Raw genomic sequence first — 15,847 nt, forward strand, 5'->3', positions numbered from 1 at the left:
ATTGAAGTTTATACAACATCAGAAGTAGAACAAAACAACTTTGCTTCCATATGTATGAAACAAAAAACCCATAGAATTGTGTTCCCTTGTAGCACTTGATTTTACCTTCATGAATTTGAATGGGATTCACTCTAGCTTCTATCCACAACTTCATAGGCCTTTGGGCATGACATAATCATATTCATAGCCTATTAATCAGTTTCATCCTTCAGATACACACTTAATAGAGTTCGCTCAAGGGGAAAAACAACTCGAAAACTCAAAATCTGTGGGATATAGAATGTGAGGGAAAGATAGAAAAGAATGAAATGTAGAACACTTACTTCTCATTGAGAGGAGGCCAGAACACACCCCAACCATGCCTAGATCCCCTAGACCCTTTTCACATTGAAAACATAAGAAACCTGCTAAGAAAGATTAGAAAAAGGTAATGCCACGGGAGACCCAAAAAACAAATAAAGTAGAGCACTTGGGAAAGATGAGAAGTAAGTAACCTAATAGATTATTAAACATCATATCTTGGGCACACACTCACTTTCATAGTAATGACTTCAAGCTTTAAAGGGGTAAGACTAAAACTTGGCAACAAATAGAAAGTTCAATACCTTCAATACAAGATTTGATCATGCCATGAAGCTTTATCAACATGTTTATATATCTAAAATGAACCTCCAAAAAAAAAAATGGAACAATATGTGTTCAAGCGAAAGACTTACTGAAAATAGTAACCCTGCACAAAAACCCTTATTGAAAAACTATACTATTTTTTTGGGTGTTGCAAGATTTCTCTTACACCCTAGATGCTCCTACATGAGACACTTGGGGTAATTTGATGTCACCTTGTCACATCTTAGTGTGTAGAGGAAAACCAACATGATCAATCTCTTCTTTTGATGCCTATGATGAGACTTCAAAAAACCTTCATTTTCATTTCACTAGATACTCTTCATATTTTCTATTTTGTGTGTTTTTATCAACATGACTTTCTATGATGTATTTAATCTCCTCTATAGATGAATTAGGTGCTAGAATATTCTATTGTGCTTTTGTTGTCTCATGTTCAACACTTCCTTCACAATATTCTATAAAATATAAAATCTTAAACACAAGTAAATATTGAGCTCACTTGGCAATTGCACTTTAGAAGAATTTCCTAATCATGCTTCTTCAAGATTTTCTTTAGTCCAAATTTCTTCATCTTTAAATTATTATATGTTCATATTAGAAACCTCTATTTTGCAAATGAACCATGACTTTATCATCACCATGAAATTCCTTATATTTCCTCTTCTAATTTACCTTAGCCTTGTACTGAATATTTATTTTATAAATGTGTTTTCTCACCTCTTTATGCAAATTCTTCAAGTTTTCTACAAGTTCCTAAGATTTAAAACTAGACTCTTTTCTCTATTGTCTAAATTACTCAGCTTAAAAGCATTTCTAGGACTACTTCCGTATACAATTTAGAATGGATATTTACTAGTGCTACTTTTGATAGAATTATTGTATGTAGATTTTGCATGTGGTAAATTCAAATCTAACCTCTTCAATTTATCTCATTCTAAGCATCTTACTAGTTTTCCCAAACTCCTATCACTACTTATGTCTACCCATCACTCTGTGGACGGTGTAATTTAAATACTTCTTTAGATTATTCTATAATATCCTTCAAAAATACCCAATAAACTAAGTGTCATGACATAAAAATGGCAGGAAGAGGTGAGAGAGGAGGGAGGGAAGGGAGAAGTGGGGTACTTGTATTTGATGTTGGTTCAGGTCAAGGAGTTGGACCTAATGCTCACAGCTCGGATGATAGAGCATGGCATTTTTCCTAGGAGATTCTAGTACAAAGATCATGTTTGAGGACCATTTGGTAACAAACATTTCTTCCAAGGATAGTGAGTTGTGGACCCCACAGGTTGTGGGCCACATCAATGATGCCCTCTCAAGAGATAAAGAGAAGGGAGAGATTTCTACTCCTTGGTAGGACATTCTAATTGAAGGTAAAAAGGATATATCAGGATATGAGGGGAAAAAGGACCCGAGTTCTGATAACAACCATAATTCCAAGTTAGTAGGTCTTAGTACCAAGAAGAATAATGAAAACCCTACTAGAAAGAATCGTCAAGTCTCCTTGGGGCAATCTTCAAGCTCAAGGAATATTTCGGGGTTGTCTTAAGGCAAGAATCTTGGCAAGTGGTCTTCTCTCTTTGGAGTTAAATAGACTGGAAAATTAATTTTCCCATATATTAATAACATATCAGATATAGCGAAAGAGGTCTTCACCATTTCCACCCCAGATTTGCTAATAGATCACTATGTTAAGGGTATGGATCTAACAAGTATAGATGTAGTGAGAAGTTTCATTAAAATAAAATGGTACCTTAAAGGACAAGATGAAGTAGTAGCCATGGCTAAAAGCTTCTTCTCATTTGAGTTCTTGAATGTGGTGCAGAAGCACCTAGGCTAACCTCTACTAGTTAGTCAATTTTGGCTTGTACTTGACTCTAGCCAAGTCAAGAAGTTAGTGTAATTTGGTTGAGGACCTTAGAAGGTCTTGTTTTATGTTGGTTAGGTGAATTAGTCACTAGGACTAAGGTCACTAATTAACCTTTGTTTGTTGTTATTTCAATTTCCTAGTGTTAGGAGCTTAGCTTAAGTTGGAGTCTTAAATGTGTTCTAAATACATAATGGTTGTTGTAAAGATTCCATAAGGTCATAAATGGCTTTGGATCCATGAAAAATAGGTGGTTATGAGTCCTAGAATATAGGATTGAGGCACATGACAAAGTTGCCAAGTGTTGAGAAGAAGTTGTCTTCAATTTTGCAATTATTGCAAAAGAGTGCATGCCATTCAGGTATCTTTGGATTCCCTAAGTTATAGGATGGTTATGCTGCATCCAATAGGCCCTAAAATGAAGGAAATTGCATCTAATGAGACCTAATACTCGAACACAAAGTATGATGGAAGTATTGTAATAGTTTAGAGAAAGTTTAGAGAGCTCTGCAAGCATTTTTAACAGATTTTTACTGGTGTTTGTGTTGACAGTCATATTTAATGGACTAAAAGACTAAATATAATTCTTGATTAGTGTTCTATAGGTTGTTTATGAACTTTTTCATTTGGATATCAGGTCATTTTGAGTTCATCTAAGTACTGGTTTTGGGCGTTTTAGTTCAGGCAGTCTATTTTCAGCTTATTTTGAGTAGTTTAGAGAGTCATGACTCCTCCATGAAATCTAACCATGGATAATCATTCATGATATATGGAAATGGAAGAGGAGTAATTTTTGTATATATTTTTAGGAGTTAGGAGTTGTGAAAGCATGAAGAACTATATATTATGCTAGGCCCTAGGCGAGTTTGTGCAACCCGGTTAGAGGTTTAGAGGTGAAAAGAGTGAAGAAACATTGTATGGTTGTACGTATCCGTACTTCTCCAGGAATTTTTCATGAAGATAAACATCATATCTATCCATTCTATGAATATAGGAGTCATACCAGTCATTTAGGATTTACTTTGAGCAATTTTGCTATCAAAACCACAGTTCAGTCCTAGAAATCAGGCCTATTAGGCATCTTGTCCTTATTTATAGGAACCCCCTGTACGATCACTTTCAGACCCAGAACCCTTAATAAAAGTTTTAAAACTTCCAAAAGGGTATCCAAATCAAGTTTTATTTTTTTGAGTTGTTTGGAAAAAATTTACTAAAAAGGGGAAAAACGGACTGGTGAAGACTACAAGGAAATAAACCTATTTTAAGGTCTCTACATGATGAATTGCTGAAGCTGATTGGAAGATGAGTCAAGATCCTTCCAAAATAGTTCAAATGGGAAATATTATGATTTTTTACATGATGGAGAAGACCCCTGCAATGTTGGAGCATGTTTATAGAGATTTGGCACTTAGAGCCTTCTAAGGGAGTGTGGAGAAGTGAATCAAAACTAGGGTGTTGATCATTAAAGGTGAAGTTTTCAAAGATTGACTCTTATAGAAGAGTTTGAATAGGTCTTAGTTAATGATCTAAGCCTATTGGAAGATCCTATAGAGAAATAGGATACTAGGAGGCAAGTGAAGTCTTTTGGAGGGTGTGAAAACAAGCCTTGGAGTTTTATCTTACACCATATTGGTATCAGAGACAGGTTGATCAAGCTTGTGGTCAATGCATCAATCTTCTGAATCAGTAGGAGATAATACACTAGCCCAAGCCATGGTGACTAATGCTGAACTAGCAAAGAAGGTTGAGGAACAAGAAGAGGATAACAATTTGTTAAGACAAAGAATAGCTCAAATGGAGCAGCTCTTGGGTGAAGTCCAAGACAAAGCTGATAGGGTCAAAGAAAAGATTGACCTTAAAGAAGAAGCTGAAGCAAAGGAGAAGGAAGTAGAGTTGGAGGAAGAAGCACCAGCTCCTGATCCTGTTCTTCCTGAAGAGCCATTCTTGAAAGCATTGAAGGCATTGAGTGGCAAGGCTTTAGAAGGTGTTCCACTTTTTAGTGGACAAATGGATCCAGATTTAGTTGTGGATTGGATAGACAACATTGAGAACCATTTTGAATGTGATGGTATCTCTGAAGCACAAAAGGTAATGGTGGCCAAGTCTAGACTAAGAGGTTCAGCTCTTACTTGGTGGAAGTTTGTGCAAACCGAGAGGGAAAAGGATGGTAAAGGTCCTATTGTGACATGGAAGGGTATGGTATCCAAAGTCAAGAAAACATATCTTCCTGATGACTATGAAGTCCAAATGCATAGAAGGAGACAAAATCTTAGGCAAAAAGATTTGGATGTCCAAGCATATACCGAGGAGTTTCAAAAACTGTGTTTGAGGTCCAAGGTAGTTGAGGATGAGAGCATCAAGCTAGCAAGGTATTTGAATGGTCTCAAATGGTCTATTCAAGAAGAGATGAGCCTAGTGAACTTCAAATCCATTAGGCAATGCTATCAAATGGCCTTGAAGATAGAGGAGAAGAGCAAGAGAAAGCAAGATAGCTCCAAAGGTAAAGGCAAAGGAAAAGATACAAAAGGTCAAAGAGGTGGCTATGGTGGAAGAAGTTCTGATTCTAGAGCTCAAGGTGAGGTAAAATTCAGTGAGTAGCAAGAAGGAAGCTCAAGTAGAGGTGGTAGAGGAAGGAATTCTAACTCTAACTTTAGAGGAAGAAGTGGTGGTTCTTCACAAAGTGGAAGAGGCAATTATTTTGCCAATATGAAGTGCTACCATTACAATCAAATGGGGCACCCTACCTATAGATGCCCTGAGAAAGGTGGCTCATCACAAGGAGGTGATAAGAGAGCTAACCTTGTTCATGAAGACACTAATGCAGCGGCTAAACATTCTGAGATTCCATTAAATTCAGAGGAAGGGGAGAACCTCATGATGAGGAGAACTCTAATCAAGGAACCGGTGAAGGAGGAGCCAAGCCAAAGAAGATCTTTGTTTAGAATCAAATGCAAGATAATGGGAAAAGTATGTAGGGTCATTATTGATTCAGGCTCTACTGATAATATAGTGTCAGAAGAAGTAGTCAGCAAGCTCAAATTGAAAAGGATATCCCATACCAATCCTTACAAGGTCACTTGGCTCAATAAGGGTCAACATGTGTTAGTAAATGAACAAGCATGGGTGGAGTTCTCCATTGGAAGGTACAAAGACAAAGTTTTATGTGATGTGTTGCCTATGGATGCATGTCATTTGCTTCTAGGTAGAACTTGGCAATTTGACCGTCAAGCCATACATGATGGAGGAAATAATTCCTATTCTTTCAAGAAGGATAATACTACCTTCAAAATTCAGTCATTGTTGGAGGATGTTGAAGTAAAGACAGCAGGTCCAAATGTTCTTATGGTAGGTGAAAAAGAGTTCCTAAAAACCATGGAAGAAGGTGAAGGCATAGGGTATGCATTGATGTTGAAACCAAGAGAAGGAGATGAAGACAAGGTGACTAAGAAGACTGGATTACCAAAGGAGATTCAAGGTATGTTGCAGACTTACCAAGGCATTGTAAGTGATGGTCAACCTTCAGCCTTACCCCCTCAAAGAGCCATAAGTCATAGGATAGACCTTATCCCAGGAGCTACCCTACCTAACAAAGCAACCTATAAGATGACCCCTCAACAAAATGAGGAAATAGCAAGGCAAATACAAGAGCTCTTAGACCAAGGCCTAATTAGAAAGAGTATTAGTCCATGTGTTGTACCCACCGTACTTGCACCTAAGAAGGGAGGAAATTGAAGGCTATGTACTGATTCAAGGGCTATCAATAGGATAACCATAAGGTATAGGTTCCCTATCCCTAGGATTGAAGACTTAATGGATTGTTTAAGTGAAGCAAAGTACTATAGCAAGATAGACTTGAAGAGTGGCTATCACCAAATAAGAATCCAGGAAGGAGATGAGTGGAAGACAGCCTTCAAGACTAATGAAGGACTGTATGAATGGCTTGTCATGCCATTTGGATTGTCAAATGCCCCCTCTACATTCATGAGGCTCATGAATGAAGTACTCAAGGACTACATAGGCAAGTTTGTAGTTGTATATCTAGATGATATACTGATTTTTAGCAAGACAAAGAGTGAGCATTTGAAACATCTTGATATTGTCTTCAAGAAGCTGCATGAAGAGAAGTTGATGATCAATTTGGAGAAGTGTGAGTTCATCAAATCAGAACTGGTATATCTTGGGTTTTTTTTATCTCATGGCAATCTGAAAATGGATAAGAGCAAGGTAGAGGCTATCATGAATTGGCCTACTCCAAGGTCAGCAACTGAGGTAAGGAGTTTTCGTGGTCTTGCACAATACTATAGGAAGTTTATAAGACAATTTAGTGCAATTTGTGCTCCTATGTTGGATACTATCAGAGGAGGAATGAAAACCAAGTTTGTGTGGAATGAAGATGCTAACAAGAGCTTTCAGTTGTTGAAGGAAAGAATAGCTACCCAACCTATTTTGGTGCTGCCAAGCTTTGAGAAGCTATTCACCATTGAATGTGATGCTAGCAATGTAGCAATTGGGGCTGTTCTAAGCCAAGAGGGTAGACCGGTGGCTTTCCATTCTGAGAAGTTAAGTGAGGCTAAGAGGAAGTACTCCTCATATGACTTAGAGATGTATGCATTGGTCCAAGCTCTAAGAAAATGGAGGCACTACTTGCTTCCCAAGGAGTTCATTGTGTATTCAAACAATCAAGCACTTAGCTTCCTGAATTCACAAGAGAAGTTGAGTCACAAGCACATGAAGTGGGTTGAGTACCTACAAGCCTACACCTTCCATATCAAGCACAAGAAGGGTGTACTAAATGAGGTGGTTGATGCATTGTCAAGAAGAACCCTCACATTACAAGAAATCCAGTTGAAAAGCATGGGGATAGATCATTTCAAGGATCTATATGTAGATGATGAGGACTTTGCTAACATCTATAAGGTATGTGTTGAATACAAGAATCATTTTCATAGCAAATATGTTGATTATACTTTGCAAAGTGATCTCTTGTTCAAAGGGAATCAATTGTGTGTTCCTAGAGGTTCTATTAGAGAGAATTTAATTCAAGAAAAGCATAATGGTGCTTTGAGTGGTCACTTTGGGATCACTAAGACTCAAGACCTTGTTTCATGGTTTTACTTTTGGCCTAGAATGAATCTTGATGTTAGGAGGTATGTGGAGAGTTGTCTAGTATGTCAAAAAGCCAAGGGCACTTCAAAAAATGCTGGTCTTTACCAACCACTACCTATTCCTACTAGGCCATGGGAATGCTTAAGCATGGATTTTGTAGTTGGGTTACCCAAGACAAGACAAGGAATGGATAGTGTGTATTTGGTTGTGGATAGATTCAGCAAGATGGCTCACTTTGTGCCATGCAAGACTACACATGATGCAAGTCAAATAGCATCTCTATTCTTCAAAGAGATAGTGAGAATACATGGACTACCAATCAGCATTGTTTCAGACAGAGACACAAAATTTATGAGTCATTTTTGGAAGACTCTTTGGCAAAGATTGGGAACTAACTTATCCTTTGGGTCAGCCTACCATCCCCAAACCGATGGTCAAACTGAGGTTGTTAATAGAAGTCTTGGAAACCTTCTAAGATGCCTAACTAAGGAGTATGGACAGCAATGGGATCAGTTGATTGGGCAAGCTGAATATGCCTATAATGACACCATAAATAGATCAACCGGCAAGAGTCCATTTGAAATTGTATATGGCCTACATCCTAGAGGTGTCTATGAGTTGAGAGATTTAAAAGATGGAGTCAAGGCAAGTGCATATGCTGATGACTTTGCATTTGCTATGCAAGAAGTTCATGAAACAGTGAGGAAAACATTGACAGAGAACACTATAAAACATAAAGCCAAAGTGGATGAAAGTAGAAGGACAGTTGATTTTAATGTTGGTGACTTGGTTATGGTGCATCTCAACAAGTCAAGACTACAAAAAGGAGTCCCCCACAAGCTACAAATGAGAAGGATAGGACCCTGTCCTATATTGGCTAAATATGGTGACAATGCATTCAAGGTTGAACTGTCGGAAGACAGTGGATTGTCACCCATTTTTAATATTGCTGACTTAGTCCATTATAAAGGACCACAAAAAGACATGGATCAGACTCTTCATGAAGTGATCCAAGATGTGGAGGATCTCCAATTACCTACTGCTACAGTCATAGGCCCAGACATCGTACTAGATACAAGAGTCTATAAAAAGACAAGGACTAAAGAGTACAAGGAGCATCTCATTAAAAGGCATGGAAAAAATGATGTTGATGCTGTTTGGATAACAGAATCAGAGTTCAAAAAGATGGGATTTGATCCTACCATCATCAATCCAAGGATGGATTGAACTTCTTATTTTGGGGAGGATGGTGCAGGAGCACCTAGGCTAACCTCTACTAGTTAGTCAATTTTGGCTTGTACTTGACTCTAGCCAAGTCAAGAAGTTAGTGTAATTTGGTTGAGGACCTTAGAAGGTCTTGTTTTATGTTGGTTAGGTGAATTAGTCACTAGGACTAAGGTCACTAATTAACCTTTGTTTGTTGTTATTTCAATTTCCTAGTGTTAGGAGCTTAGCTTAAGTTGGAGTCTTAAATGTGTTCTAAATACATAATGGTTGTTGTAAAGATTCCATAAGGTCATAAATGGCTTTGGATCCATGAAAAATAGGTGGTTATGAGTCCTAGAATATAGGATTGAGGCACATGACAAAGTTGCCAAGTGTTGAGAAGAAGTTGTCTTCAATTTTGCAATTATTGCAAAAGAGTGCATGCCATTCAGGTATCTTTGGATTCCCTAAGTTATAGGATGGTTATGCTGCATCTAATAGGCCCTAAAATGAAGGAAATGGCATCTAATGAGACCTAATACTTGAACACAAGGTATGATGGAAGTATTGTAATAGTTTAGAGAAAGTTTAGAGAGCTCTGCAAGCATTTTTAACATATTTTTACTGGTGTTTGTGTTGACAGTCATATTTAATGGACTGAACGACTAAATATAATTCTTGATTAATGTTCTATAGGTTTTTTATGAACTTTTTCATTTTGATATCAGGTCATTTTGAGTTCATCTAAGTACTGGTTTTGGGCGTTTTAGTTCAGGCAGTCTATTTTCAGCTTATTTTGAGTAGTTTAGAGAGTCATGACTCCTCCATGAAATCTAACCATGGATAATCATTCATGATAGATGGAAATGGAAGAGGATTAATTTTTTTATATATTTTTAGGAGTTAGGAGTTGTGAAAGCATGAAGAACTATATATTATGCTAGGCCCTAGGCGAGTTTGTGCAACCCAGTTAGAGGTTTAGAGGTGAAAAGAGTGAAGAAACATTGTATGGTTGTACGTATCCGTACTGCTCCAAGAATTTTTCATGAAGATAAACATCATATCTATCCATTCTATGCATATAGGAGTCATACCAGTCATTTAGGATTGTCAAATGCGCCCTCTACATTCATGAGGCTCATGAATGAAGTACTCAAGGACTACATAGGCAAGTTTGTAGTTGTATATCTAGATGATATACTGATTTTTAGCAAGACAAAGAGTGAGCATTTGAAACATCTCGATATTGTCTTCAAGAAGCTGCATGAAGAGAAGTTGATGATCAATTTGGAGAAGTGTGAGTTCATCAAATCAGAACTGGTATATCTTGGGTTTTCTTTATCTCATGGCAATCTAAAAATGGATAAGAGCAAGGTAGAGGCTATCATGAATTGGCCTACTCCAAGCTCAGCAACTGAGGTAAGGAGTTTTCATGGTCTTGCACAATACTATAGGAAGTTTATAAGACAATTTAGTGCATAGAATGGATAGATATGATGTTTATCTTCATGAAAAATTCCTGGAGCAGTACGGATACGTACAACCATACAATGTTTCTTCACTCTTTTCACCTCTAAACCTCTAACCGGGTTGCACAAACTCGCCTAGGGCCTAGCATAATATATAGTTCTTCATGCTTTCACAACTCCTAACTCCTAAAAATATATACAAAAATGACTCCTCTTCCTTTTCCATCTATCATGAATGATTATCCATGATTAGATTTCGTGGAGGAGTCATGACTCTCTAAACTACTCAAAATAAGCTGAAAATAGACTGCCTGAACTAAAATGCCCAAAACCAGTATAATATTATGGCCTCTTAAAACAATGGTGAAAGGATGTTCCACTAGAGCCAAGAACCAAAATGTTTCAGTTTCACAACAAAATGCAGTATATCAAACGAATTATCAAGATCTGGAAGAAACATGTTTTTAAAAATATTTTTGAGGAGAAAAAGGTGGTAGAAGAAAAACTAGTTGAGATTAATGAACATATTTTACTCCATGGTTTAAATGTTGATAATTCAAGATAGAAGAATTTGCAAGAGGAGTGGTCTAAATTATGTAAGTGAGAAGAAAAGTATTGGAGACCAAAGTCTAGAGAATTGTGGTTTCAACAAGGGGATCATAATACTAATTTTTTTCATGCATCTACCAAACAAAAGAAGGCTAATAACACAATCTTTACAATTCATGACCATCTAGGAAATTTGATTTCTGACGCTAAGGGCATTCAAATTGAGAGTGAAAGGTTCTTCTCTAATCTACTTTCCCCTCCACTGCAAGATCCCCCTTCTTCTCACCTTGTGGATGAGATCTTGGATTCGATTCCTTCTTTGATTACGCAACAAGACAATTTGATTCTTATGGCCCCATTTACTCTTTCTGAGATATGTGTTGTAGTATTTTCTATGCCTACTGATAAGGCACCATGCCCTGATGGGTTCACTACATTATTTTTCCAAAACTGTTGGGATGTCATTTGTTTTGAATTGCTTGAGGTTCTTGAAGAATCCAGGAAAAAGGTTTCTACTTTGAAGAATTTTAATACCACCAATATTGTTCTCATCCCAAAGGTTAATGATCCCTATTATTTTGTTGATTTCCATCCTATTTCTTTATGTAACACTATTTATAATATTATCACAAAGGCTATTTATTTGCAACTTAAGCTCATTATTCCAAAAATTATATCGATAGAAAAAGGGGTTTTTGTTCCTAGTTGAGAAACAACTGAGGGAGCTATAATATCCCATGAGACCCTTCATTCCATCAAAGAACATACTATTGTAGCCTTTGTTGCCAAATTATATATGATGAAGGCTTATGATAAACTGAATTGGTCTTTTCTTCTTCTAGTTCTTCATCAGTTTGGTTTTTCTTCTAGGTGTTGTAAATGGATTAAAGCTTGCATTTCAGGTGTACATTTTTCTATTCTCATTAATGGTGTACCAGCAAGTTTCTATGCCTCTTCCCAAGGAGTTCATCAAGGTGATCCTCTTTCTCCATTCCTATTTATCATTATGGCAAAGACCTTTAGTAGACTTATTAACTCTTTTAATAAAAAAGGGTTGTATAAAGGTATCAATATTGTAGGTACATCTTTGTCCATAACCCCTTTTTTTTTCTTTTCTTTCTGAAGATACTTTACTCTTTGGATCATCTACATATCAAGAAGCAAAAAATATGAAGAAAGCCATTGACATATATACACAAGTTTCAGGTCAATGTATCACTGCAACTAAATCTAAAATTTATGTTTTTAATACACCCCAATTGGTTATTCAAAGAATAATCTATCTTCTTGGTTTTCCCCATGATCATTTACCTTCTACTTATCTTGGTGTTCCCTTTTTTATGGGCTTGAACAAACCCACTTAGTGGAAATCTGTGATTGATCGTATCAATAGTAGAATTAGTGCTTGGAAGGTTCACTGGTTATCCCTCTCAGGTAGAATTTTGCTTATCAAAATTGTTCTTTCTACCATTCCTAATTATTACTTCTGCATTCTACAAGCCCCCAAAGGTATCTTCTCTCAAATTGAAACTTTAATATGCACCTTTCTTTGGTCAGATAATATGAATGGTTAGAAGAAAATATCACCAATTTCTATTCATGCCATGTCAACCTCTTATAGAATAGGAGGTGTCACACTTTCCAACATTGCCAATAGGAATAGGGCTTTTAGTGCTAAACTTATTTGGAAAATGTATGAAAAATCCTCTACCAAATGGTGTCGCCTTTTACAAGAGAAATTTTTAGATAACTTGGAACCTTTCAGAGTTCTTACTTTGCTAGACCCACCAAAGGGGTCTATCATTTAGGATTTCATGATGGCTTCTCAAGAAGTTATCATTTTATTCATATCATGGGAAGTGAACGAGGATAGTGTTAAGTTTTTGTTTGATTCATGGAATGGGTTCCCTACCACTCCTGATTCTTTAAAGGATTTCTCAAAAATAGTGATTCAAGATTGGGGGACATCTTTTTCTACTTATGTCTTAGCTATTCATAGATTCACAGGGCTAGTCATTTGGCAAGACCCCTCAACTCTTCCTATATCCCACAATCAAGTTGCTTCTTTCAAACAAGTACTAGTTGAAAGGAATTTTTTTATGTCTAATCAACCAGATTACCTCTTTTAGGTTCTAGCTAAATATGGTAAATACTCCATTAAACTAGGATACTTAGCTCTCCAACACAACCAGTTTAATCAGACCACATATCATGCTTTTGAATTCTACTAGAATAGCTCAATTCTGCCAAAAGAAGGATGCTTTGCATGACTTGCATTAAAAAACCAAATTTTAACTAGTGACTGTCTTCATAGATTGAACATTTCCGATCCCTTTAACTATGTGCTTTGTCTGCAAGTTATAGAAACAACAGATCACCTCCTCTTAAATTGCCCTTTTGCCCAAGATTGTTGGCATTTTGTCCTTAATAAGCTTAATTTCCATATGCCATCACCTAATTCTCTATGGGATTTATTCCAAGCATGGCCAATATTATACTCTAAATCAATGTTTTCATGTCTTTGGAAGTGTATCCCTACATCTATAGTATGGGCAATTTGGTGGGAAAGAAACAAGAGAATTTTTAGACAGATGTCATCTCCAATTCCTCAATTTTTGGAAGGATTAGAGAGATCAATTGTTGAGCTTGTTAATGCTTCAGTAAGTAAATATAAGGGTAAACATGTTTTTTCTCCTTGGGATGGCTATGTTATTCATCGGTGGAAGGGTTTACTTTTTCCTCATCTTCCTACTCCATTGTGTCCATCCAAGATTCCTCTTATCTGAGCACAAATCAAGTGGATTCCTCCAAGTGAGGGTCATTTCAAACTCAATTTTGATGGAGCCTTTAGAGGAAATCCAAACAACTCTGGCTATGGCATAGCCATTAGAGATTTTAAAGGTCATGTGATTGCAACAAAATCATCTTCTCTCCCTTAGTGTACTAATAACAAAGTTGAGGCCTTGGCCTTGCTTTTTGGTTTGGAACTTGCAAAATCACTTTCTATATCTATGTTACATGTTGAATGGGATTCATCCATTATTATTATTGTGTGTATTAAATGTCATGTATATAATTGGTCCATACAATATATATTACATCAAGTACGGTCTCTTCTTGATTCAATCTCTGAATGTTACATCATGCATACTTATAGAGAAGGCAATCTTTTAGCTCATTGTCTAGCTAATTTGGATACTGACAGGGTTTATATTTTTTTTTACTTTACCCACTTAACCTCCTTGATCTCCCCAACTTGGTTAATATTATGACAAAAGAATATGTTTCGAATAAGGTTGAGTCCTCATATTTTATTTGATAGTAAATCATGTCTTCTCTATGATTTCACATGTTTTTACTTTTATGGATCTCACTTGTTCTTTTGAGATATTGTATGTAGGTCAAGGTCTTGGATTGAACTTGCATTAGATGACGTTCTAATATCATGGTCTCAATTGGAGTTTTGGATGTAGATCAATGATGGTAATCTTTATGATAGTTTTTGGCTAGGCTCTTGGTTTTGTCTCTGACACCAAACAATGAATTGTATTCGTATGAGTTTTGGGCTCTTTGTAATCACTATATTCTCGATTTGGGAATCTCTAGGACAAGATTCATTAGTATTGATAGATACTCTCTCTTGATGTGGTATTTCTTCTTCTACATCTTTTTTGTATTAGGCAATGATCAAAGTTTTTCTTTTTTGGTTCTTTCATTCGAGAGCTATTTTGAACCAGTTATTATTAATATAAATATAATGTTTCACCCAAAAAAAAAACATTGTTAGATGTAGAAAAAAATATAATTAAATATATTAATAACTTTAGAAACTTCATAATTAATGCCGATAGACATTCTACAATTGAAGAAATGGTAGAAAGGATGGAGTGGGATGGTGTGAGTGTCTTAATGTTAACTTTTATCTTTCTAGGTTAAATTAGACAACCATCCACAAATCAAAATTTTTAATTTTATTATAAATAAAATATATATTTTACTATAATTTAATAAATGCCATATAAAATAATTGTTAAAATTATAATCTTTGGAGATATAAATCATGAATGCATTTTAGAAATTAAAATAAAAAGTTCAAGTTAGTTCAAAAAAAAATGGAGATAAAGGAAATATAAATAGTTTTGGGTGCAGTAAATTAAATTTTAATCATTTTGTAGTGATATCTATCTGCATTTCTTGAGATAGATTTATTTAAGATATCTATACTAGTTTTAATTTCTAAATATATACAATAGATTTTTTCTAGAATGCACTATGAAGAATTTTATTATTATTATATTAAATTAAGATTAATATTTTTAATTTAAAGATAATAAATTTAAAAATAATTATTTTAAACCATAATAAAACATAAAAAAGAAGATAATAGATTATTTTAACTTGTAGTTTTTATTAATAATTGACGCACTTAAGTTATATACATAAACACTTCCAATTCTATTAATTGATAGAGAGTATTTCTAGTCAAAAGAAATTAATCTATTAGTTCAAATTATATAATAAATTGCATAATTATTTTTATTTTACCCAAGTTTATAAAAAATTAAAATAATAATCCAATGTAAAAAAATCTCTATATTTTAAAATTAAAATGGTACAAAATATCCTAAGAGTGACATTTAATGAATTCAATGTTATTAAGTAAAAATATACTATTAAATAATTATTCTACTTAATTTACCCATCTTAAATATAAAACTATAATTAATTAAAAATTATACATTAATTTTTTTTAAATATATTTCTAGTTAAACTTGTTCTGATAAAAAAAATTCAATAATGCATTAATACTTTTAAGTTGTTATAGATCTATAGTGATATTTACAAACTATATATTGTTATTAATATTGAAAAAATTGACTCGCTTTACAAATCTATTTATTTAAGAAAACATTTTCAACTTCCAATTTTGTAATAAAAAAATTATAATTATACAAAACAAAATATTTTTAAAAATCATTCTGAAATATAATCGAATTCTAATTTCCAACCACAAATAAAA

The sequence above is a fragment of the Cupressus sempervirens genome, chromosome 10 (assembly GCF_028749045.1).
Source record: "Cupressus sempervirens isolate cs-2001-9-10 chromosome 10, ASM2874904v1, whole genome shotgun sequence".
NCBI lineage: Eukaryota > Viridiplantae > Streptophyta > Pinopsida > Cupressales > Cupressaceae > Cupressus > Cupressus sempervirens.